Genomic DNA, 26348 nt, shown 5'->3' on the forward strand with positions numbered 1-26348 from the left:
GGGCTTTGTCTCGCCCTTCGTAATCAGACGAGCTGTTGTCGCTGCTGTCTGTCATGGACGTTAGCCGCCTCTTCCCTTTCGTTTCAGCAGGGGTCGTTGCTTGCCTCTTTTCCTTACACTTGCGGGCCTTTTTCTTGACGGTTTGCCATCCATCTCCACCTTTTGCTGCCTCCTCGTTCATGGACTCGGTGCGCTGGGGGAGAGCTTCATTGCTGGGTGCTGGTGTCTCGCAGCTCGCCATAGCAGGCTTCTCTTCCTCACCGACTTGTTCAGTGTCCATGCACAGCGTGTTGGTCGGGGGGGTGGTGTTGGTCTCCTCTGGAGAGTTGTGTTTCTCAGCTTCCTCCTCCTCTCGTATAATGTTCTTTGCCCCCTGCGCACAGAGGTTGCAGCACTTGGTCCTTTGTCTGGTGGCCTTCGTTCTTGCAGTTGCGGCAGATGACTGTTTCGCAGCTTGCCGCCACGTGGCTTGCCTTCCCGCAGGTCCGGTATATGTTAGGTTGGCCGGCGTACACCATGTAGCCCCGACTTCCTCTGATGGTGAAGCTGGATTGTGGGTGCAGGATGGTTCCGCTGGCGTCTACTTTCAAGGTGACCTGGACCTGGTGCTTGCTGGTCCAAATCCCGTGGAGGTCTTTCAGGTCGATGCTGTTTCCTGCCCCATCGACATATCTGGGGAGGGATGTCAGCACATCAATGACCGGGATGTGGGGGTTGTACATCTGCACTGTGATAGTGCGTTTCCTCTGTGACGGGAGGCCACTCGGCCTGGGCTAGGGGCGGGAGCGATTCAACTGGCCGGCATCGAGGCCGACAGAGCGGCTGCAGCAAGAAAATTAACGGAAAGGCTGCAGCAAGCAGGCGAGGCTGGGAGCGAGGAGCAATGCGCATGCGCGGACATCACCAGCGGACTCCACTGCGCATGTGCAGATCTCCCGGCACAGTTTTCTGCGCAGAACGCTGGCTCCACCCCTGACTCGACTGGCCACGCTGCGCGACTACAGGGAAGAGGCCGGACAGCGGCCAAAGTGGCAACACCATTTTTCAGCGCACCTCGGAACGGAGAAAAGCGGCGCAACTCCGGTAAATGCGCCGAAAAACGGGCTGGGCCAAAATTGAGGCCACGGAATGGGGAGAGAAGCAAAGCTGAAATCGGAAAGCAGAAAAGTAGAATGTTAATTTGGAAGACAGGAAACAAGGGCTGGAAAATCGACAACAAGGAAGTTTGGCAGTGCTAAATGGTATATACTTCAATGCAAGGAGTACAGTGAATAAGGCAGATGAGCTGAGAGCACAGATAGACACTTGGGAGTATGACATTATAGCTATTACTGAGACATGGCTGAAAGAAGGACAGGTATGGCAGCTCAACGTTCCTGGTGACAGGGGTTTTAGATGGGATAGAGAGGGGGGGGCGGGAACAAATAGGGTGGGTGCAACGGGGTCGCAGTATTGATTTAAAGAAACAATTACAGCTGTGAGGGGGGGATGATATGCTGGAAGGATCATCAAATAAGGCCATATGCGATGAATTTAAGAACAAAAAAGGAGCGATCACACTGCTGGGAGTGTACTATAGACCCCCAAACAGTCAGAAGGAGATAGGGCAGTAATCGTAGGGGATTTCAACTACCCTAATATTAACTGGGATAAAATTGGTGTGAAAGGTATAGAGGGTGCGGAATTCCTAAAAATGCATTCAGGAGAACTTTTTTCATCATCATAGGGAGTCCCTTGGAATCGAGGAAGACTTGCTTCCACTCTTAACATGAATTCTTAGGTGGCTGTCAGTACAATACAGTCTCTGTCACAGGTGGGACAGATAGTCGTTGAGGGAAGGGGTGGGTGGACTGGTTTGCCGCATGCTCTTTCCGCTGGCTGCGCTTGATTTCTGCATGCTCTTGGTGAAGAGAATCGAGGAGCTCGGCGCCCTCCCGGATGCACTTCCTCTACTTAGGGCGGTCTTTGGCCAGGGATTCCCAGGTGTCAGTGGGGATGTTGCACTTTATCAGGGAGGCTTTCAGGGTGTCCTTATAACGTTTCTGTTGCCCAACTTTGGCTCGTTTGCCTTGAAGGAGTTCTGAGTAGAGCACTGCTTTGAGAGTCTCGTCTCTGGCCTGCCCAGCGGAGCTGATCAAGCATGGTCAGTGCTTCAATGCTGGGAATGTTGCCCTGGTCGAGGATGCTAACGATGGTGCGTCTGTCCTCCCAGGGGATTTGTAGGATCTTGGGAGACATCGTTGGTGGTATTTCTCCAGCGACTTGAGGTGGTCCATGTTTCTGAGCCATAGAGGAGGGCAGGTATTACAACATCCCTATCGAGCATGAGCTTGGTGACCGTTTTGAGGGCCTGGTCTTCAAACACACTTGCTCAGGCAGCCAAAGGCTGCACTGGTGCACTGGAGGCGGTGTTGGATCTCGTCGTCAATGCCTGCTCTTGTTGATAGGAGGCTCCTGAGATAAGAGAAGTGATCCACGTTGTCCAGGGCCGCGCCGTGGATCTTGGTGACTGGGGGGCAGTGCTGTGCGGCGAGGACAGGCTGGTGGAGGACCTTTATCTTACTGATGTTTAGCGTAAGGCCTATGCTTTCGAACGCCTCAGTAAATACGTTGACTGCGTCCTGGAGTTCAGCCTCTGTGTGTGCGCGGACGCAGGCGTTGTCTGCGTACTGTAGCTCGACAACAGAGGTTGGGGTGGTCTTGGAACTGGCCTGGAGACGGCGACGGTTCAACATTTTCCCACTGGTTCTGTAGTTTAGTTCCACTCCAGCGGGGTGCTTGTTGACTGTGAGGTGGAGCATGACAGCGAGGAAGATTGAGAAGAGAGTTGGGGCAATGACACAGCCCTACTTGACCCCGGTCCGGGTGTGGATTGGGTCTGTGATGGATCCGTTGGTAAGTTTCATGGCCTGCATGTCATCATGGAGCAGGCAGAGGATGGTGATGTACTTTTGGGGCATCTGAAACGGAGGAGGACGCTCCATAGACCCTCGTGGCTGACAGTGTCAAAGGCCTTTGTAAGATCGAAGAAGGCCATGTATAAGGGCTGCCGCTGTCCCCTGCATCTTTCCTGCAGCTGTCGCACTGCAAAAATCTTGTCCGTTGTGCCCCGTAGGGGATGAAATCCAGACTTATTTAGCCACTATGTAACAAGCCCAAACAAGGGAGGGGGTGGTTCTGGACTTAGTTTTAGGGAATGAAGCTGGGCAGGAGGAAGGGTTTTCAGTGGGAGAGCATTTTGGTGCTCGTAATCATAATTGAGTTAGATTTAGGGTAGTTATGGAAAAGGAGAAAGATAGACCAGGAATAACATTTCTGATAAGAACATAAGAAATAGGAGCATGAGTAGGCCATACGGCTCCTTGAGCCTGCGCCGCCATTTAATACGACCATGGCTGATCCAATCATGGACTCAGGACCACTTCCCTGCCCGCTCCCCATAACCCATTATCGGTTAAGAAGCTGTCTATCTCTGTCTCTGTCTTAAATTTATTCAATGTCCCGGCTTCCACAGTTCTCTGAGGCAGTGAATTCCACAGATTTACAACCCTCTGAGAGAAGAAATTTCTCCTCATCTCAGTTTTAAATGGGTGGCCTCTTATTCTAAGATTATGTTCTCTAGTTCTAGTCTCCCCTATCAGTGGAAAGATCCTCTCTGCATCCACCCTGTCAAGCCCCCTCATAATCTTATACGTTTCGATAAGATCACCTCTCATTCTTGTGAATTCCAATGAGTAGAGGCCGAACCTCCTCAACCTTTCCTCATAAGTCAACCCCCTCATCTCCGGAATCAACCAAGTGAATCTTCTCTGAACTGCCTCCAGTGCAAGTATATCCTTTCTTAATATGGAAACCAAAACTGTACGCAGTATTCCAGGTGTGGCCTCACTAATGCTCTGTATAACTGTAGCAAGACTTGCCTGCTTTTTTTTTAAATTCGTAGCCAATCGTTCCAATTCTTTGTCAAATCACAAACGCCAGAGGTCACCTTGGGCCCATTCAAGGATCACTCTGCGCCAATGCTCTTAGCCAAAAGTCCTAGAGCCACTGCACCGTTCCTGGAAGTACTGCAATACCAGTTTCGTGCCATGGAGGTGGATGGGTCAAGTCCCCCACACACCTCCGTGGAGGTGGATGGGTCAAGCCACCCCACCCACCTCCTATTTCCAAAAAAGCAAGCATATACCTTCCTGATCCAGGGAGAACCACCTTGGGGTCATGGTGGTCACTCCCCTGTCAGGTCAGCCACGCATGATCTTAGCCAAAAGGCCGAGAAGCGCCTTTTATACTCCAACCCCTTTGCAATAAAGGCCAAGATTCCAAGATTCCAGTGGCCTTCCTGATCACTTGCTGTACCTGCACACTAACCTTTTGTGTTTCATGCACAAGTACCCCCAGGTCCCGCTGTACTGCAGCATTTTCCAATTTTTCTGTTTAAATAATAACTTGCTCTTGGATTTTTTTCTGCCAAAGTGCATGACCTCACACTTTCCAACATTCTACTCCATCTGCCAAATTTTTGCCCACTCACTTAGCCTGTCTATGTCCTTTTGCAGATTTTTTATGTCCTCCTCAGACATTGCTTTTCCTCTCGTCTTTGTATCATCAGCAAACTTGGCTACGTTACACTCGGTCCCTTCTTCCAAGTCGTTAATATAGATTGTAAATAGTTGGGGTCCCAGCACTGAGCCCTGCGGCACACCACTAGTTACTGATTGTCAATCCGAGAATGAACCATTTATCCCGACTCTCTGTTTTCTGTTAGTTAGCCAGTCATCTATCCATGCTAATGTATTACTCCCAACCCTGTGAACTTTTATCTTGTGCAATAACCTTTTATATGGCACCTTGTCAAATGCCCTCTGGAAGTCCAAATGCACCACATCCACTGGTTCCCCTTTATCCAGCCTGTTTGTTACATCCTCAAAGAATTGCAGCAAATTTTTCAAACATGACTTCCCCTTCATAAATCCAAGCTGACTCTGCCTGACCGAGTTATGCTGTTCCAAATGTCCTGCTTCTTTAATAATGGACTCCAACATTTTCCCAAACACAGATGTTAGGCTAACTGGTCTATAGTTTCCTGCTTTTTGTCTGCCTCCTTTTTTAAATAGGGGTGTTACCTTTGCAATTTTCCAATCTGCTGGGACCTCTGCAGAATCCAGGGAATGTTGGTAAATTACAAACAGTGCATACATTATCTCTGCCACAACTTCTCTTAAGACCCGAGGATGCAAGCCATCAGGTCCAGTGGATTTATCCGCCTTTAGTCCCATTATCTTACTGAGTACCACCTCCTTAGTGATTGTGATTGTGTTAAGTTCCTCCCCCGCCACACCCCATAGCCCCTTGACTATCAACTGTTGGGATATTGTTTGTGTTCTCCACCGTAAATACTGATGCAAAATATTTGTTCAGAGTTTCTGCTATCTCCATGTTGCCCATTACTAATTCCCCGGTCTCGCCCTCCAAGGGACCGACATTTATTTAGCCACTCTTTTCCTTTTTTATATACCTATAGAAACTCTTGCTATCTGTTTTTATATTTCGTGCTAGTTTACTTTCATAGTGTATCTTCCCTTTCTTAATCATTTTTTTAGTCATTCTTTTCTGGCTTTTAAAAGCTTCCCAATCTTCTGTCCTCCCACTAGTTTTGGCCACTTTGTATGTCCTTGTTTTTAATTGGATACCGTCTTTTACACCATTTTCTCCTCACTGGAATATATTTTTCCTGAGAGTCTCCTTTAATGTACACCACTATTCATCAACCATCCTACACTTCAATCTATTTTCCCAATCCACTTTAGCCAACTCTGCCCTCATACCTTCAGAGTCTCCATCATTTAAGCTTAGTCCGCTGGTTTGAGATCCAACTTTCTCACCCTCCATCTGAATTTGAAATTCAACCATGCTATGATCACTCATTCCAAGGGGATCCTTTACTCGGAAATTGTTTATTAATCCTATCTCATTACACAGGACCACATCAAGATAGCCTGCCCCCTAGTTGGTTCCGTAGCAACTCTGTTGGTTGGAGTATAAACCAGGAAATAGTGGGGGCTTGTAAAAAGGGAGCAGCAATAATCATGGGTGATTTTAACCTCCATATTGATTGGACAAATCAAATTGGTCAGGGTAGCGTTGAGGAAGAGTTCATTGAGTGCATAAGGGACGGGTTCCTTGAACAGTATGTAATGGGTATGGTTCTTAATGAATACTTTGCATTTGTTTTCACAAAAGAGAGGGGTAATGCAGGCATTGCAATCAGAGAGGAGGAGTGTGAAATAGGAGATGAAATAAACATAGTGAGAGAGGAAGTATGAAGCGGCTTAGCAGTTTTGAAAGTGGATAGATCCCCAGGCCCGGATGAATTTCATCCCTGGCTGTTAAGAGAAGCAAAAGCAGCATTTTCCAATCCTCTCTGTCTACAGGTGTGGTGCTGGAGGACTGCTAACGTTGTACCTTTGTTTAAAAAGGAGAAAGGGATAGACTGAGTAATTACAGGCCAGTCAGCCTAACTTCAGTGGTGGGAAAATTATTGAAAAACTTCTGGGTGACAGGATAAATCTTCATTTAGAAAGACACAGATTAATCAAGGACAGTCAGCATGGAGTTCTTAAGGGCAGGTCATGCCTGACTAACTTGATTGAATTTTTTGAGGAGGTACGATGAGGGTAATGCATTCGATGTAGTGTATATGGGTTTTCGCAAGGCTTTTGATAAGGTTCCACATGGCAGACTGATCACGAAAGTAAAAGCCCATGGGATCCAGGACAAAATGGCAAGTTGGATTCAAAATTGGCTCAGAGGCAGGAAGCAACGGGTTAATGCGTTGATGGGTGTTTTTTGTGACTGGAAGGCTGTTTCCAGTGGGGTTCCGTGGGGCTCAGTACTGGGTCCCTTGCTTTTTGTGCTTTATGTTATCTCTCAAATAAAGCAACATGACTGAGTACTGTCGACTTGTGTAAGTGCGACCTTCGTGTCTTTATTCTGACTCCAGAGTGTCTGCACAGCATGGAAGGCCTGCTTTACAGTGCTCCCAAGGGATGCTGGGATCCCTTGGGACTCCAACAGATGCACCCTCTGGTGGCGGTAGAATGTTGGTTACAAGGTGCTGCATACATAACATCACTCCCAAAAGTCAATAGTACACTTATTTACATGGTGAGACGATCTGGGGCTTTCTACTCCCTAGTCGATCGTCTTGGTACAAACACAGGTGCAGATGAGTTGGTTGGGCCTTCGCTGGGCTGCTGCTCAGCTGAACTTGCTGGGCTGCTGGGGATGATGAGTTCAGCTTCATAGTCAACCGTGATGTTGTTTGCCACTTGTGTGTGTATTGGAGGATCGAAGTTGGTGGTGTCCTCTTCAGGTTGCTCGTGGCTGTCTGTGAATCGCAGTTTGGTTTGGTCCAAATGCTTTCTGCAAGTTAGTCAATTTGCTAGTTTGACCTCAAACATCCTACTCCCCTTTTTGGTTATGCCAGGAAGCCATTTGGAACCATGTCCATAGTTGAGTACAAATACAGGGTCATTGACTTCAATATCGCGTGATAAATTTACGCGATCATGGTACATGCTTTGTTGATGCCACCTGTCCTCGACATGATCATGGAGATCAGGATGGACAAGAGAGAGCCTTGTTTTGAGTACCCTTTTCATGAGCAGCTCGGCAGGGGAAACCCCAGTGAGCAAGTGGGGTCTTGTGCGGTAGCTGAGCAGGACTCGGGACAGGCGGGTCTGCAGGGAGCCTTCCGTTATGCATTTCAAGCTTTGCTTGATGGTTTGGACTGGCCGTTAGATGCGGGCTTGAATGGGGCAGATGTGACCTATTTGATCCCATTGCGGGTCATGAATTCCTTGAATTCAGCGCTGGTGAAGCATGGCCCATTGTCGCTGACAAGGACATCAGGCAGGCCGTGCGTGGCAAACATGGCTCGTAGGCTTTCGATGGGGACAGTGGACATGCTTACAGACATTATTACACACTCAATCCATTTTGAATAAGCATCCACAATAACCAAAAACATTTTGCCTAGAAACGGGCCAGCGAAGTCAACGTGGATCCAAGACCACGGTTTGGAGGGCCATGACCACAAACTTAGTGGTGCCTCCCTGGGTGCATTGCTCAGTTGAGAGCAAGTGTTGCATTGGCACACGCAAGACTCCAAATCTGAGTCGATGCCGCGCCACCGCATATGGGATCTGGCTATAGCTTTCATCATTACTATGCCTGGGTGGGTACTGTGTAGGTCGTGTATGAAGGTTTCCCTGCCTTTCTTAGGCAAAACCAAGCGATTATCCCACAAAAGACAGTCCGCCTGTATGGACATTTCGTGTTTGCGCCGCTGGAACGGCTTGATCTCTTCATGCATCTCCGCTGGGCCGCTGGACCAGCTCCCATGAAGGACACAGTTTTTTTTATAAGGGACAGTAAAGGGTCCTGGCTGGTCCAGGTCCTGATCTGGCACGCCGTAACAGGTGACTTTTCATTTTCAAATGCATCCATCACCAAGAGCAAGTCTGCAGGCTGTGCCATTTCCAGCCCGGTGGTGGGCAATGGTAGCCGACTGAGAGCATCAACGCAGTTCTCTGTGCCTGGCCTGTGGCAAATTACATCGTTATATACAGACAGCGTGAGCGCCCATCTTTGGATGCGAGCAAAGGCATTGGTTTTGATACCTTTGCTCTCTGAGAATAGCGATATGAGCGGCTTATGGTCAGTTTCTAACTCGAACTTGAGCCCAAACAGATACTGGTGCATTTTTTTCACCCCGTAAACGCATGCCAGAGCTTTTTCAATCATGCTGTAGGCCCCTTTGGTTTGGACAAACTCCTGGATGCATAAGCGACTGGTTGCAATGTTCCCGGTTCGTTTGCTTGTTGTACACACCCGACCCTGTACGAAGACGCATTGCAAACTCGCACTAAACGTTTACATGGGTCATACAGAACAAGCAGTTTGTTGGAACAGAACAGATTTCTGGCTTTCTCAAAAGCAGTCTCTTGTGATTTCCCCATACCCAGTCATCTCCCTTGCGTAGCAACATGTGTAGGGGTTCTAGCAAGGTGCTTAATCTGGGTAGGAAATTACCAAAATAATTGAGGAGTCCCAGGAACGACCGCAGCTCCATCACGTTCTGTGGTCTCGGCGCGTTTTGATGGCCTCCATCTTGGCGGCCATCAGTGTGGGGCCATCTCCTAGTATAATCCATAGTGGGAGTTCATGTACCGCTCCATCATAGGAGACCGTTACTGCTACACTGCCAATTACAGGGATCAGTTCTTTCATGTAAGTTCTCAGCTTGGTATGAATAGGGCTCAGCTTGGGTCTTTGTGCCTTGTTGCACCATAACCTCTCGAAGGCCTTTTTGCTCATGATAGACTGACTCGCACCCATGTCCAATTCCATGGATACTGGAAATCCGTTCAGTTCAACTTTTAATATGATCAGTGGACATTTCATGGTGAAGGTGTGTACCCCGTACACTTCTGCCTCCTTGGTTCGAGTCTCTAGTTCAATTTGATCCGCCATGGATCGGTCTTTCTCTGCAATGTGGTGATTTGCAGGGTTTGCAGCTCGTCTGCTCATTCGCTGGAGGCGTCCCATTGTTCCACAGCCTTTGCACGCACTGTGTTTGAAGCGGCATTGATGGGCTCGATGATCACCTCCGCAGCGCCAACAAGGAGTTAACTGCCTCGCATTCACGCTTGGTGGCGGACTCTGAGTCATTTGAGGTCGTGCAGCTGCAGACGTGCACGTTTTGCCATATGCATTCCTGCCTGAAAACGACGTTACTTTGTGTACAGTACTTGCCGATGCATCTTTATGCTGCGAAATTTGTTTGGTTTTATTGCTGCTGGACATGAATGCCTGGGCTCTCGTTGTGGCTTTGCTCAGGTTCGGTGTTTCAACAGTCAATAGTTTGCGACGGATAACCTCATGGCCAATGCCGAGCACAAAAAAGTCTCTTAGCATTTGCTCCAAGAATCCATTGAATTCGCAATGTCCTGCAACGCGCCTTAGTTCAGCGATGTAGCTCGCCACATCCTGGCCTTCAGACCGTTGACATGTATAAAATCGATACCTTGCCATCAGAATGCTCTCCTTCGGATTTAGCTGCCCCCGGACCAGCATACACAATTCTTCATACGATTTGGTTGTTGGTTTCACCGGAGCAAGAAGATTCTTCATGAGGCCATAGGTTGTTGCCCCGCAGACGGTGAGGAGGATCGCCCTTCGTTTGGCAGCGTTCACATTCCCTTCCAGCTCGTTGGCCACGAAGTATTGGTCTAGTCGCTCCACGAAGGCTTCCCAATCGTAGCCTTCTCAGAATTTCCCCAGGATATCAACAGTTAGAAACATAGAAACATAGAAAATAGGTGCAGGAGCAGGCCATTCAGCCCTTATAGCCTGCACCGCCATTCAATGAGTTCATGGCTGAACATGAAACTTCAGTACCCCCTTCCTGCTTTCTCGCCATAACCCTTGATCCCCCGAGTAGTAAGGACTTCATCTAACTCCCTTTTGAATATATTTAGTGAATTGGCCTCAACTACTTTCTGTGGTGGAGAATTCTGCATTTTCGCATGATGGTTCGTTATCTATTACTCGTCGCCAGTTGTTACGTCTCAAATAAAGCAACGTGACTGAGTACTGTAGACTTGTGTAAGTGTGACCTCAGTGTCGTTATTCTGACTCCAGAGAACAGCATGGAAGGCCTGCTTATATACAGTGCTCCCAAGGGATGCTGGGATCCCTTGGGACTCCCAACAGATGTGCCCTCTGGTGGAGGTAGAATGCTGGTTACAAGGTGTTGCATACATAACAGTATACATCAATGATTTAGACTTGAATGTAGGTGGTATGATTAAGAAGTTTGCAGACGATACTAAAATCGGCTGTGTGGTTGATAATGAAGAAGAAAGCTGTAGACTGCAGGAAGATATCAGTGAACTGGTCAGGTGGGCAGAACAGTGACAAACAGAACTCAATCTGGAAAAGTGTGAGGTAATGCATTTGGGGAGGGCTAACACGGCAAGGGAATACACATTAAATGGTAGGACACTGATAAGTGCAGAGGAACAAAGGCTCCACAGATCCCTGAAGGTAGTCGGCCAAATAAATGAGGTGGTTAAGAAGGCATATGGAATACTTGCTTTTATTAGCCGAGGCATAGAATACAAGAATGGGGGCAGTGTTGTGTGGCGGGGTCAGGTTGGTGGAGGACCTTTGTTTCCAGATGTTTAGTGTAAGGCCCATGCTTTCGTATACCTCGGTGAAGATGTTGACTATGACTTGGAGTGTAGCCTCTGACAAAGTGGACCACTTTCCATACCTCGGTAGTCTATTATCAGCAAGGGCAGACATCGACAACAAGGTTCAACACCACCTCGTGTACGTCAGCGCAGCACTTCGGCCGGCTGAGGAAGAGAGTGTTCGAGGATCGGGCCCCCAAATCTGGCACCAAGCTTATGGTCTACAGGGCTGTAGTAATACCCGCCCTCCTGTATGGCTCAGAGACGTGGACCATATCCAGTAGATACCTCAAATCACTGGGAAAATATCACCAGCGTTGTCTCCGCAAGATCCTACAAATCCCCTGGGAGGACTGACACACCAACGTTAGTGTCGTCGATCAGACCAACATCCCCAGCATCGAAGCACTGACCACAGTCGACCAGCTCTGTTGCGCAGGCCACATTGTTCGCATGCCTGACACAAGATTGCCAAAGCAAGTGCTCTACTCGGAACTCCTACACGGCAAGCGATCCCCAGGTGGGAAGAGGGAACGTTTCAAGGACGCCCTCAGAGCCTCCTTGATAAAATACGGCATCCCCACCGACACCTGGGAGTCCCTGTCCAAAGACCGCCCAAAGTGGAGGAAGAGCATCCGGGAGGACGCTGAGCACCTTGATTCTCGTCGCCAAGAGCATGCAGAAAATAAGCGCAGGCAGCGGAATGAGCATGCGGCAAACCAGTCCCACTCACCCTTTCCTACAACGACTGTCTGTCCCAGATATGACAGAGACTGTAATTCCCATATTGGACTGTTCAGTCACCGAAGAACTCACTTTTACAGTGGAAGCAAGTCTTCCTTAATTTCGAGGGACTGCCTATGATGATGACAAGAATACAAGAGCAGGGAGGTTAAGCTTGAACTGTATAAAACACTAGTTCGGCCACAGATAGAAAACTGCGCACATTACAAGAAAGATGTGATTGCACGAGAGAGGGTAGAGAGGAGATTTACGAGGATGTTGCCTGGACTGGAGAATAGTTCGCGACGAGGAATTTATTATTTTCTCCAGTTAAATATTGGGAACACCGAAGCCATTATCTTTCGTCCTCACCACAAACTGCGTTCCATAATAGGAGTTAAATTAAAAAGAAGAACCTCAAAAGGTAGTAATCTCTGTATTGCTACCAGTGCCATGTGCTAATCAGAGTAGAGGGAGCAGGATAGTTAGAATAAATACGTGGCTTGAGCAGTGGTGCAAGAGGGAGGCATTCAAATTCCTGGGACATTGGAACCAGTTCTGGGGGAAGTGGGACCTGTACAAAAGGGACGGTCTGCACTTGGGCAGGACTGGAACTGATGTCCTGGGGGTAACATTTGCTAATGCAGTTCGGGAGTGTTTAAACTAATATGGCAGGGGGGTGGGAACCTATGCAGCGAGACAGGGCGAAGTAATATGGAGTCAGAAACAGATGGTAGAAAGGTAAAAAGCAATAGTGGAAGGCCGAGTAAACAAAGGCAAGAAACAAAAAGGGCCACACTACATCATAATTCTAAAAGGACAACGGGTGTTAAAAAAACAAGCCTGAAGGCTTTGTGTCTTCATGCAAGGAGTATCTGTAATAAGGTGGATGAATTAACTGTGCAAATAGATGTTAACAGATATGATGTGATTAGGATTACAGAGACGTGGCTCCAGGATGATCAGGGCTGCAACTCAACATCCAAGGGTATTCAACGTTCAGGAAGGATAGAATAAAAGGAAAAGGAGGTGGGGTAGCATTGCTGGTTAAAGAGGAGATTAATGCAATAGTTAGGAAGGACATTAGCTTGGATGATGTGGAATCTATATGGGCAGAGCTGCAGAACACCAAAGGGCAAAAAACGTTAGTGGGAGTTATGTACAGACCTCCAAACAGTAGTAGTGATGTTGGGTAGGGCATCAAACAGGAAATTAGGGGTGCATGCAATAAAGGTGCAGCAGTTATCATGGGTGACTTTAATATGCATATAGATTAGGCTAACCAAACTGGAAGCAATACGGTGGAGGAGGATTTCCTGGAGTGCATAAGGGATGGTTTCTAGACCAATTATGTCGAGGAACCAACTTGGGGGGAGGCCATCTTAGACTGGGTGTTGTGAAATAAGAGAGGATTAATTAGCAATCTCGTTGTGTGAGGCTCCTTGGGGAAGAGTGACCATAATATGGTGGAATTCTACATTAGGATGGAGAATGAAACAGTTAATTCAGAGACCATGGTCTAGAACTTAAAGAAGGGTAACTTTGAAGGTATGAGGCGTGAATTGGCTAGGATAGATTGGCGAATGATACTTAAGGGGTTGACTGTGGATGGGCAATGGCAGACATTTAGAGACCGCATGGATGAACTACAACAATTGTACATCCCCGTCTGGCGTAAAAATAAAAAAGGGAAGGTGGCTCATCCATGGCTATCAAGGGAAATCAGGGATAGTATTAAAGCCAAGGAAGTGGCATACAAATTGCCAGAAATAGCAGCGAACCCAGGGACTGGGAGAAATTTAGAACTCAGCAGAGGAGGACAAAGTGTTTGATTAGGGCAGGGAAAATAGAGTACGAGAGGAAGCTTGCAGGGAACATTAAGACGGACTGCAAAAGCTTCTATAGATATGTAAAAAGAAAAAGGTTAGTAAAGACAAACGTAGGTCCCATGCAGTCAGAATCAGTGGAAGTCATAACGGGGAACAAAGAAATGGCAGACCAATTGAACAAGTACTTTGGTTCGGTATTCACTAAGGACACAAACAACCTTCCGGATATAAAAAGGGGTCAGAGGGTCTCGTAAGAAGGAGGAACTGAGGGAAATCCTTATTAGTCGGGAAATTGTGTTGGGGAAATTGATGGGATTGAAGGCCGATAAATTCCCAGGGCCTGATGGACTGCATCCCAGAGTACTTAAGGAGGTGGCCTTGGAAATAGCTGATGCATTGACAGCCATTTTCCAACATTCCATAGACTCTGGATCAGTTCCTATGGATCCAATGTAACCCCACTTTTTAAAAAAGGAGAGAGAAAACAGGGGATTATAGACCGGTCAGCCTGACACAGGTAGTGGGTAAAATGATGGAATCAATTATTAAGGATGTCATAGCAGCGCATTTGGAAAGAGGTGACCTGATAGGTCCAAGTCAGCATGGATTTGTGAAAGGGAAATCATGCTTGACAAATCTTCTGGAATATTTTGAGGATGTTTCCAGTAGAGTGGACAAGGAAGAACCAGTTGATGTGGTGTATTTGGACTTTCAGAAGGCTTTCGACAAGGTCCAACACAAGAGATTAATGTGCAAAGTTAAAGCACATAGGATTGGGGTAGTGTGCTGACGTGGATTGAGAACTGGTTGGCAGACAGAAAGCAAAGAGTAGGAGTAAATGGGTACTTTTCAGAATGGCAGGCAGTGACTAGTGGGGTACCGCAAGTTTCTGTGCTGGGGGCCCCAGCTGTTTACATTGTACATTAATGATTTAGACGAGGGGATTAAATGTAGTACCTCTAAATTTGCAGCTGACACTAAGTTGGGTGGTAGTTTGAGCTGCGAGGAGGATGCTATGAGGCTGCAGAGTGACTTGGATAGATTAGGTGAGTGGGCAAATGCATGGCAGATGAAGTATAATGTGGATAAACGTGAGGTTATCCACTTTGGTGGTAAAAACCGAGAGACAGACTATTATCTGAATGGTGACAGATTAGGAAAAGGGGAGGTGCAACGAGACCTGGGTGTCCTGGTACATCAGTCATTGAAGGTTGGCATGCAGGTACAGCAGGCGGTTAAGAAAGCAAATGGCATGTTGACCTTCATAGCGAGGTGATTTGAGTACAGGGGCAGGGAGGTGTTACTACAGTTGTACAGGGCCTTGGTGAGGCCACACCTGGAGTATTGTGTACAGTTTTGGTCTCCTAACTTGAGGAAGGACATTCTTGCTATTGAGGGAGTGCAGCAAAAGTTCACCAGACTGATTCCCGGGATGGCGGGACTGACATATCAAGAAAGACTGGATCAACTGGGCTTGTATTCACTGGAGTTCAGAAGAATGAGAGGCGACCTCATAGAAACGTTTAAAATTCTGACGGGGTTAGACAGGTTAGATGCAGGAAGAATGTTCCCAATGTTGGGGAAGTCCAGAACCAGGGGTCACAGTCTAAGGCTAAGGGGTAAGCCATTTAGGACCGAGATGAGGAGAAACTTCTTCATCCAGAGAATGGTGAACCTGTGGAATTCTCTACCACAGAAAGTTGTTGAGGCCAATTCACTAAATATATTCAAAAAGGAGTTAGATGTAGTCCTTACTACTAGGGGGATCAAGGGGTATGGCGAGAAAGCAGGAATGGGGTACTGAAGTTGCATGTTCAGCCATGAACTCATTGAATGGAGGTGCAGGCTCAAAGGGCCGAATGGCCTACTCCTGCACCTATTTACTATGTTTCTATAAACCACTGACTCCATCCCTCTCCCTAGCATCAATCTGAGGGTGAACAAGACTGTTTGCAACCTAGGTGTCATATTTGACCCTAAATGAGTTTCTAGCCACATATCCGCATGGTAACTAAAACCGCCTGTTTCCACCTCCGTAACATTGTCCACCTCTGCCCCTGCCTCAGCTCTTCTGCTGCTGAAACCCTCATGTTATGTATGGAGGAAGAGTCAAACTGAACACTGTGAGCTTAAAGTGTGACCGTAGCATTTTATTGCAGGTCTCCATCGTGCCTCTCCAAACTGTGAGGCCTCCTGAAATACCTTTGCACCCAAGGGATTATGGGATCCATTGGGACTCCAGGGGATGAGCCCTCTGGTGGCTGTTCAGAGTATATGCAAGTATACATATATAAAAAGACTTTCCCTTTCCCCCCCCCCCCCCCCCCCAAACGTCAATAGTGTAACTATTTACAATGTGAGTCGATCTGGGGCTCTTCTTGCCCTGGTTCATCGTCTCGGTTTGAAAGCTGGTATTGAAGAATCACTTGTTGGGCCCTCGCGGTGCCGGTTGCCACTGGTGTGTATGTTGGGGGGGCCAAAGAATGTAGGGTCCAAAGTGGGTTGCTCGGGATAGTCCGTGAATCTGAGTTTGATTTGGTCCAAGGGTTTCCAGTGAATGAGTCCATTTGAAAGTTTGATCCGAAGCACCCTGCTCCCCTCTTTAACCACAACAGTGCCGGGAAGTCACTTGGGACTTGGTCCATAATTCAATACAAATACAGGTTCAGTGATTTCAATTTCGCGTGACACATTGGCGCTATCATGGTGTATACTTTGTTGAAGCCGCCTGCTCTCTCTACCTGTTCATGTAGATCAGGGTGAACTAACGAGAGCCTTGTCTTAAGTGCTCTTTTCATGAGCAGTTCAGCAGGCGGGATTCCAGTGAGCGAGTGGGGTCTCGTGCGGTACCTCAGCAGGACTCGGGATAGGCGAGTCTGCAGTGAGCCTTCCGTTACCCTCTTCAAGCCCTGCTTGATGGTTTGCACTGCTCTCACTGCGTGACCATTGGGCACTGGTTTAAATGGGGCAGATGTGACATGTTTGATCCCGTTGCCGGTCATAAATTCTTTTAACTCAAGCACTGGTAAAACATGGCCCGTTGTCGCTCACTAGGACTTCGGGTAGGCCATGTGTGGCAAACATGGCCCGCAGGCTTTCAGTAGTGGCAGCGGATGTGCTCGCCGACATTATATTACATTCAATCCATTTGGAGTACGCATCAACAACGACAAGGAACGTTTTACCCAAGAATGGGCCTGCATAATTGACATGTACCCTAGACCACGGCCAAGACCATGAACTTAGCGGCACCTCCCTGGGTGCATTGCTTAACTGCGAGCATGTATTACATCTGTGAACACAGGACTCGAAGTCTGCATTAATACCAGACCACCACACTTGGGATCTGGCTATCACTTTCATCATTACGATGTCTGGGTGGGTACTCTGGAGGTCACTGATGAAGGTATCTCTGCCCATCTTGGGAACCACTACACGATTTCCTCACAGAATGCAGTCTGCCTGTATAGACATTTCATCATTGCGCCGTTGGAACGGCTTTATCCCTTGCTGCATTTCTGCAGGGACACTGGACCAACTCCCATGAAGCACACAGTTTTTGACTAGGGACAATAAGGGGTCCTGGCTCGTCCAGGTTTTGTTCTGTCGATCAGAAAATCGGTGCAGGAGTCGGCCATTCGAGCCTGCACCACCATTCAATAAGATCATGGCTGATCATTCCCTCAGTACCCCTTGATCCCCTTAGCCGTAAAGGCCATATTTAACTCCCTCTTGAATATATCCAATGAACTGGCATCAACAACTCTCTGCGGTAGGGAATTCCACAGGTTAGCAACTCTGAGTGAAGAGGTTTCTCCTCATCCCAGTCCTAAATGGCTTACCCCTTATCCTATATCCCCTGGTTCTGGACTTTCCCAACATCGGGAACATTCTTACTGCATCTAACCTGTCCACTCCCGTCAGAATTTTATATGTTTCTATGAGCTCCCCTCTCATCCTTCTAAACTCCAGTGAATAAAGGTCCAGTCGATCCAGTCTCTATTCATATGTCAGTCCTGCCATCCCAGGAATCAGTCTGGTGAACCTTCGCTGCACTCCCTCAATAGCAAGAACGTCCTTCTTCAGATTAGGAGACCAAAACTGTACACAATATTCCAGGTGAGGACTCACTAAGGCCCTGTACAACTGCAGTAAGACTTCCCTGCTCCTATACTCAAATCCCCTAGCTACGAAGGCAAACATACCATTTACCTTCTTCACCGCCTGCTGTACCTGCATGCCCACTTTCAGTGACTGATGAACCATGACACCCAGGTCTCGTTGCACCTCCCCTTTTACTAATCTGCCGCCATCCTGATGATATTCTGCCTTCGTGTTTTTGCCCCCAAAATGGATAACCTCACATTTATCCACATCATACTGCATCTGCCATGCATTTGCCCACTCACCTAACCTGTCCAATTCACCCTGCAGCCTCTGAGCGTCCACCTCACAACTCACACCGCCACCCAGTTTAGTATCATCCGCAAACCTGGAGATATTACACTCAGTTCCTTCATCTAAATCGTTAATGTTTATTGCAAAGAGCTGGGGTCCCAGCACTGAGCCCTGCGGCACTCCACTAGTCACTGCCTGCCGTTCTGAAAAGGACCCGTTTATCCTGACTCTCTGCTTCCTGTTTGCCAACCAGTTCTCTATCCACGTCAGTACATTACCCCCAATACCATGCGCTTTGATTTTGCACACTAATCTCTTGTGCGGGACCTTGTCAAAAGCTTTTTGAAAGTCCAAATACACCACATCCACTGGTTCTCCCTTGTCCACTCTGCTCGTTACATCCTCAAAAAATTCCAGAAGATTCGTCAAGCATGATTTCCCTTTCATAAATCCATGCTGACTTGGTCCGATCCTGTCACTGCTTTCCAAATGCGCTGCTATTACATCTTTAATAATTGATTGCAACATTTTCCGCACTACCGATGTCAGGCTAACCGGTGTATAATTACCCGTTTTCTCTCCCCCCTCCTTTTTTAAAAAGTGGTGTTACATTAGCTACCCTCCAGTCCATAGGAACTGATCCAGAGTTGATAGACAGTTGGAAAATGATGACCATTGCATCCACCATTTGTAGGGCCACTTCCTTAAGTACTCTAGGATGCAGACTATCAGGCCCCGGGGGTTTATTGGCCTTCAATCCCATCAATTTCCCTAACACAATTTCCCGCCTAGTAAGGATATCCTTCAGTTGCTCCTTCTCACTAGACCTACTGTCCCCTAGTACAATCGGAAGGTTATTTGTGTCTTCCTTCGTGAAGACAGAACCAAAGTATTTGTTCAATTGGTCTGCCATTTCTTTGTTCCCCATTATAAATTCACCTGAATCCGACTGCAAGGGACCTACGTTTGTCTTCACTAATCTGTTTCTCTTCACATATTTATAGAAGCTTTTGCAGTCAGTTTTTATATTCCCGGCAAGCTTCCTCTCGTACTCTATTTTCACCGCCTTAATTAAATCCCTTGTCCTCTTCTGCTGAATTCTGAATTTCTCCCACACCTCAGGTTTGTTGCTTTTTCTAACCAAATGATATGCCTCTTCCTTGGCTTTAACACGATCCTTAATTTCCCTTGTTAGCCATGGTTGAGCCACCTTGCCCGTTTTCTTTTTACTCCAGACAGGGATGTACAATTGCTGAAGTTCATCCATATGATCTTTAAATGTTTGCCATTGCTTATCCACCATCAACCCTTTAAGTATCCTTTGCCAGTCTATTCTAGCCAATTGACGCCTCAAACCATCGAAGTTACCTTTCCTTAAGTTCAGGACCCTAGTTTCCGAATTAACTGTGTCACTCTCCATCTTAATAAAGAATTCTACCATATTATGGTCACTCCTCCCCAAGGGGCCTCGCACAACAAGATTGCTAATTAGTCCCTAGACATCACCCAGCCTAGGATGGCCAGCTCTCTAGTTGGTTCCTCGACGTATTGGTCTAGAAAACCATCCCTAATACACGCCAGGAAATCCTCCTCTACCGCCTTGCTACCAGTTTGGTTCGCCCAATCAATATGTAGATTAAAGTTGCCCATGAGAACTGCTGTAGTACCTTTATTGCACACATCCCTTATTTCTTGTTTGATGCTGTCCCCAACCTCACTACCACTGTTTGGTGGTCTGTACACAACTCCCACTATCGTTTTCTGCCCTTTGGAATTCCGCATCTCCACCCATACCGATTCCACATCATCCAGACTAATGTCCCTCCTTACTCTTGCATTAATTTCCTCTTTAACCAGCAACACCATCCCGCCTCCTTTTCCTTTCTGTCCATCGTTCCTACATGCTGAATACCCTTGAATGTTGAGTTCCCAGCCTTGGTCACCCTGGAGCCATGGCTCCGTGATGCCAATCACATCGTATCCGTTAACTGCTATCTGCATAGTTAATTTGTCCACCTTATTCCGAATACTCCTCGCATTGAGGCACAGAGCCTTCAGGCTTGTCTTTTTAGCACACTTTACCCCTTTAGAATTTTGCTGTAATGTGGTCCTTTTAGTTTTTTGCCTTGGGTTTCTCTGCCCTCCACTTTTACTATTCTCCTTTCTATCTTTTGCTTCTGACTCCATTTTATTTCCCTCTGTCTCCCTGCATAGGTTCCCATCTCCCTGCCATATTGGTTTAACTCCTCCCCAACAGCACTAGCAAACACTCCTCCTCGAACATTGGTTCCGGTCCTGCCCAGGTGCAGACCATCTAGTTTGTACTGGTCCCACCTCCCCCAGAACCGATTCCAATGCCCCAGGAATTTGAATCCCTCCCTTCTGCACCACTTCTGTTCAATCCACGTATTCATCTGAGCTATCCTGCGATTCCTACTCTTGACTAGCACGTGGTACTGGTAGCAATCCTGAGATTACTATTTTGGAGGCCCTACTTTTTCATTTAACTCCTAGCTCCCTAAATTCGTCTCTTAGGACCTCATCCCATTTCTTACCTATATCGTTGGTACCTGTATGCACCACGACAACTGGCTGTTCACCTTCCCTTTTCAGAATGTCCCGCACCCGCTCCGAGACATCCTTGACCCTTGCACCAGGGAGGCAACATACCATCCTGGAGTCTCGGTTGCGGCCGCAGAAACGCCTATCTTTTCCCCTTACAATTGAATCCCCTATCACTATCGCTCTCCCACTCTTTTTCCTGCCCTCCTGTGCAGCAGAGCCAGCCAATGTGCAATGAACTTGGCTGCTGCTGCTCTCCCCTGATGAGTCATCCCCCTCAACAGTACCCAAAGCGGTGTATCTGTTTGACCATGCTCTCCTTTGGGGGATGGGGGGCCGGGGGGGGGGAGGGGGCAGGGAGGGGGGTCGCAGTATTGATTAAAGAAACAATTACAGCTGTGAGGAGGGATGATACTACTGGAAGGATCATCAAATGAGGCCATATGGGTTGAACTGGAGAACAAAAAAGGAGCAATCACACTGATGGGAGTGTACTATAGACCCCCAAACAATGAGAGAGAGAGAGAGAGAGAGAGACAGGGCAGTAATAGTAGGGGATTTCAACTACCCTAATATTAACTGGGATAAAATGTGTGTGAAAGGTGAAAGGAATTCCTAAAATGCATTCAGAACTTTTTGAGCCAGTATGTAACAAGCCCAACAAGGGAGGAGGCAGTTCTGGACTTTGTTTTAGGGAATGAAGCTGGGCAGGTGGAAGGGGTATCAGTGGGAGAGCAGTTTGGTGCTAGTTATCATAATTCAGTTGGATTTAGGGTAGTTATGGAAAAGGACAAAGATAGACCAGGAATAAAAATTCTCAATTCGGGAAAAGCCAATTTTGATAAGCTGAGAAAGTGGACCAGAAACAGCTACTTGAAGGTAAATCAGTGTCAGAGCAATGGGAGGCATTCAATAGGAGATCCTGAGGGCTCAGAACAAGTATGTTTCCTTAAAGAAAACGGGTAGGACTAGCAAATCGCGAGCCCTCTGGATGTCAAGGGACATACAGAGTAGGATAAAGAAAAAAAGGGAGGCTTAAGACAAGATACCGAGGGCTCAATACTGCAGAAACTCGAGAGGCGTATAGAAAGTGCAGGAGTGCAATTAAAAAGGAAATTCGGAAAGCAAAGAGAGAGCATGAAAAAATGTTGGCAAGTAAAATCAAGGAAAACCCAAAGATGTTTTATAAATACATTAAGAGCAAGAGGATAAAAGTAATGTGTGTGTGGAGGCGGGTGGGTATGGTTCTTCATGAATACGTTGCGTCTGTTTTCACAAAAGAGAGCGCTGATGCAGGCATTGCAATCAGGGAGGAGCAGTGTGAAATAGTAGATGAAATAAACAGTGAGAGAGGAAGTATTAAGGGGCTTAGCAGCTTTGAAAGTGGATAAATCTTCAGGCCCGGATGAATTTCATCCCAGGCTGTTAAGAGAAGCAAAAGAGGAAATAGCAGAGGCTCTGACCATCATTTTACAATCCCCTCTGTCTACAGGTGTGGTGCCAGAGCACTGGAGGACTGCTAACATTGTACCTTTGTTTAAAAAGGGAGAAAGAGATAGATTAAGTAATTACAGGCCAGTCAGCCTAACCTCAGTGGTGGGAAAATTATTGAAAAGTGTTCTGAGGGACAGGATAAATCTTCATTTAGAAAGATACGGATTAATCAAGGACAGTCAGCATGGATTTGTTCAGGGCAGGTCATGTCTGACTAACGATTGAATTTTTTGAGGAGGTAACAAGGAGGGTCGATGAGGGTAGTGCATTTGATGTAGTGTATATGGATTTTCGCAAGGCTTTTGATAAGGTTCCACATGGCAGACTGGTCACAAAAGTAAAAGCCCATGGGATCCAGGGCAAAGTGGCAAGTTGGATCCAAAATTGGCTCAGAGGAAGGAAGCAAAGGGTAATGGTTGATGGATGTTTTTTGTGACTGGAAGGCTGTTTCCAGTGGGGTTCTGTGGGGCTCAGTACTGGGTCCCTTGCTTTTTGTGGTATATATCAATGATTTAGACTTGAATGTAGGTGGTATGATTAAGAAGTTTGCAGACGATACTAAAATCGGCTGTTTGGTTGATACTGAAGAAGAAAGCTGGAGACTGCAGGAAGATATCAATGAACTGGTCAGCTGGGCAGAACAGTGGCAAATGGAACTTAATCTGGAGAAGTGTGAGGTAATGCATTTGGGGAGGGCTAACAAGGCAAGGGAATACACATTAAATGGTAGGACACTGAGAAATGTCGAGGAATAAAGGGACCTTGGAGTGCATGTCCACAGATCCCTGAAGGTAGCAGGCCAGATAAATAAGGTGGTTAAGGCGGCATAGGGAATACTTGCTTTTATTAGCCGAGACATAGAATACAAGACTGGGGGGGCAGTGCTGCATGGCGGGGTCAGGTTGGTGGAGGACCTTTGTCTTACGGATGTTTAGTGTTAGGCCGATGGTTTTGTACGCCTCGGTGAAAATATTGACTATGACTTGGAGTTTAGCCTCTGACAAAGTGGACCACTTTCCTATTATCAGCAAGGGCAGACATCGACGACGAGGTTCAACACCACCTCCTGTGCTCCAGCGCAGCCTTCGGCCGCCTGAGGAAGAAAATGTTCAAAAATCAGGCCCTTAAATCTGGCACCAAGCTTATTGTCTACAGGGCTGTAGTGATACCCCGCCCTCCTGTATGGCTCAGAGATGTGGACCATAAAAGGTTACTGCACAAGATAAAAGTTCACAGGGTTGGGGGGGTAATACATTAGCATGGATAGAGGATTGGCTAACAGAAAACAGAGAGTCGGGATAAATTAGCAATCTTGTTGTGCGAGGCCCCTTGGGGGAAGAGTGACCATAATATGGTAGAATTCTTTATTAAGATGGAGAGTGACAGTTAATTCAGAGACTAGGGTCTTGAACTTAAGGAAAGGTAACTTTGATGGTATGAGATGTGAATTAGCTAGAATAGACTGGCAAATGATATTTAAAGGGTTGACAGTGGATAGGCAATGGCAAACATTTAAAGATCAGATGGATGAACTTCAACAATTGTACAACCCTGTCTGGAGTCAAAATAAAAAATGGGGAAGATGGCCCAACCGTGGCCAACAAGGGAAATTAAGGATAGTGTTAAATCCAAGGAAGAGGCATATAAATTGGCCAGAAAAAGCAGCAAACCTGAGGACTGGGAGAAATTTAGAATTCAGCTGAGGAGGACAAAGGGTTTAATTAGGAGGGGGAAAATAGAGTACGAGAGGAAGCTTGCCGGGAACATAAAAACTGACTGCAAAAGCTTCTATAGATAGGTGAAGAGAAAAAATGTGAACACAAACGTAGGTCCCTTGCAGTCAGATTCAGGTGAATTTATAATGGGGAACAAAGAAATGGCAGACCAGTTGAACAAATACTTTGGTTCTGTCTTCACAAAGGAAGACACAAATAACCTTCTGGAAATACTAGGGGACTGAGGATCGAGTGAGAAGGAGGAACTGAAGGAAATCCTTATTAGGCGGGAAATTGTGTTGGGGGAAATTTATGGGATTGAAGGCCGATAAATCCCCGGGGCTTGATAGTCTGCATCCCAGAGTACTTAAGGAAGTGGTCCTAGAAATAGTGGATGCATTGGTGATCATCTTCCAACAGTCTATCGACTCTGGATCAGTTCCTATGGACTGGAGGGTGGCTAATGTAACACCACTTTTTTAAAAAGTGAGAGAAAACGGGTAATTATAGACCGGTTAGCCTGACACCAGTAGTGGGGAAAATGTTGGAATCAATTATTAAAGAGGAAATAGCAGCGCATTTAGAAAGCAGTAACAAGTTCGGTCTAAGTCAGCATGGATCTATGAAAGGGAAATCATGCTCGACAAATCTTCTAGAATTTTTTTGAGGATGTAACTAGTAGAGTGGACAAGGAAGAATCAGTGGATGTGGTGTATTTGTACTTTGATAAGGCTGTTGACAAAGTCCCACACAAGAGATTGATGTGCAAAATTAAAGCACATGGTGTTGGGGGTAATGTACTGACGTGGATAGAGAACTGGTTGGCAGACAGGAAGCAGAGAGTCGGGATAAACGGATCCTTTTCAGAATGGCAGGCAGTGACTAGTGGGGTGCCGCAGGGCTCAGTGCTGGGACCCCAGTTATTTACAATATACATTCACGATTTAAATGAAGGAATTGAGTGTAATATCTCCAAGTTTTCAGATGACACTGGGTGGCGGTGGGAGCTGTGAGGAGGACGCTAAGAGGCTGCAGGGTGACTTGGACAGGTTAGGTGAATGGGCAAATGCATGGCAGATGCTGTATAATGTGGTTAAATGTGAGGTTATCCATTTTGGGGGCAAAAACACAAAGGCAGATTGTCTAGTCACTCTGAAAAGGACCCGTTTATCCCGAGTCTCTGCTTCCTGTCTGCCAACCAGTTCTCTATCCACGTCAGTACATTACCCCCAATACCATGTGCTTTAATTTTGCACACCAATCTCTTGTGTGGGACTTTGTCAAAAGTCTTTTGAAAGTCCAAATACACCACATCCACTGGTTCTCCCTTGTCCACTCTACTAGATACATTCTCAAAAAATTCCAGAAGATTAGGAAAAGGGGAGGTGCACGAGACCTGGGTGTCATGGTACATCAGTCGGTGAAGGCGGCAAATGGTATGTTGGTCTTCATAGCTAGGGGATTTGAGTATAGGAGCAGGGAGGTCTTACTACAGTTGTACAGGGCCTTGGTGAGGCCTCACCTGGAATATTGTGTTCAGTTTTGGTCTCCTAATCTGAGGAAGGACATTCTTGCTATTGAGGGAGTGCAGCGAAGGTTCACCAGACTGATTCCCGGGATGGCAGGACTAACATATATGAGGAGAGACTGGATCGACTGGGCCTGTATTTACTGGAGTTTATAAGGATGAGAGGGGATCTCATAGAAACATCAAATTCTGACGGGATTGGACAGGTTAGATGCAGGAAGAATATTCCCGATGTTGGGGAAGTCCAGAACCAGAGGACACAGTCTTAACGATAAGGGGTAAGCCATTTAGGACTGAGATGAGGAGAAACTTCTTCACTCAGAGAGTTGTGAACCTGTGGAATTCCCTACCGCAGAGAGTTGTTGGTGCCAGTTCATTGGATATATTCAAGAGAGTTAGATATGGCCCTTACGGCTGAAGGGGTATGGAGAGAAAGCAAGAAAGGGGTGTTGAGGTGAATGATCAGCCATGATCTTATTGAATGGTGGTGCAGGCTTGAAGGGCCGAATGGCCGACTCCTGCACCTATTTTCTATGTTTCTATGAAAGTGGACCCGAGTCCATGATCGGATCAGCCATGATCATATTAAATGGCGAGCAGGCTCGAGGGGACGTATGGCCTATTCCTGCTTCTATTTCTTCTGTTTATACAGGGAACCAAACCTGGAATAAAACAAAAAACTGGATTAAACAAAAACAGTCATAACAAAACATAAATCTATAACAGAACTAACCCCCAAACTATAGTAAAACAAAAAAAACAAATTTTTTTGAAATAATTGTTTTTTAAAATTTAGTAAAACCAAAACACAAAAATTTACAGGAATTAAGGAAAAAAGGAG

At 46.7% G+C, this 26348-nt stretch overlaps 1 non-coding gene across 1 annotated transcript; it reads right to left on the reverse strand.

Moving 5' to 3' along the window:
* Window positions 1-4083: 4083 nt before the first annotated feature.
* Window positions 4084-4281, reverse strand: LOC139274398 (U2 spliceosomal RNA). The gene has a single exon (XR_011595464.1). It is a non-coding gene; the product is annotated as a U2 spliceosomal RNA (small nuclear RNA).
* Window positions 4282-26348: the final 22067 nt, after the last annotated feature.

The sequence above is a fragment of the Pristiophorus japonicus genome, chromosome 9, assembly GCF_044704955.1.
Source record: "Pristiophorus japonicus isolate sPriJap1 chromosome 9, sPriJap1.hap1, whole genome shotgun sequence".
Classification (NCBI taxonomy): Eukaryota; Metazoa; Chordata; class Chondrichthyes; family Pristiophoridae; genus Pristiophorus; species Pristiophorus japonicus.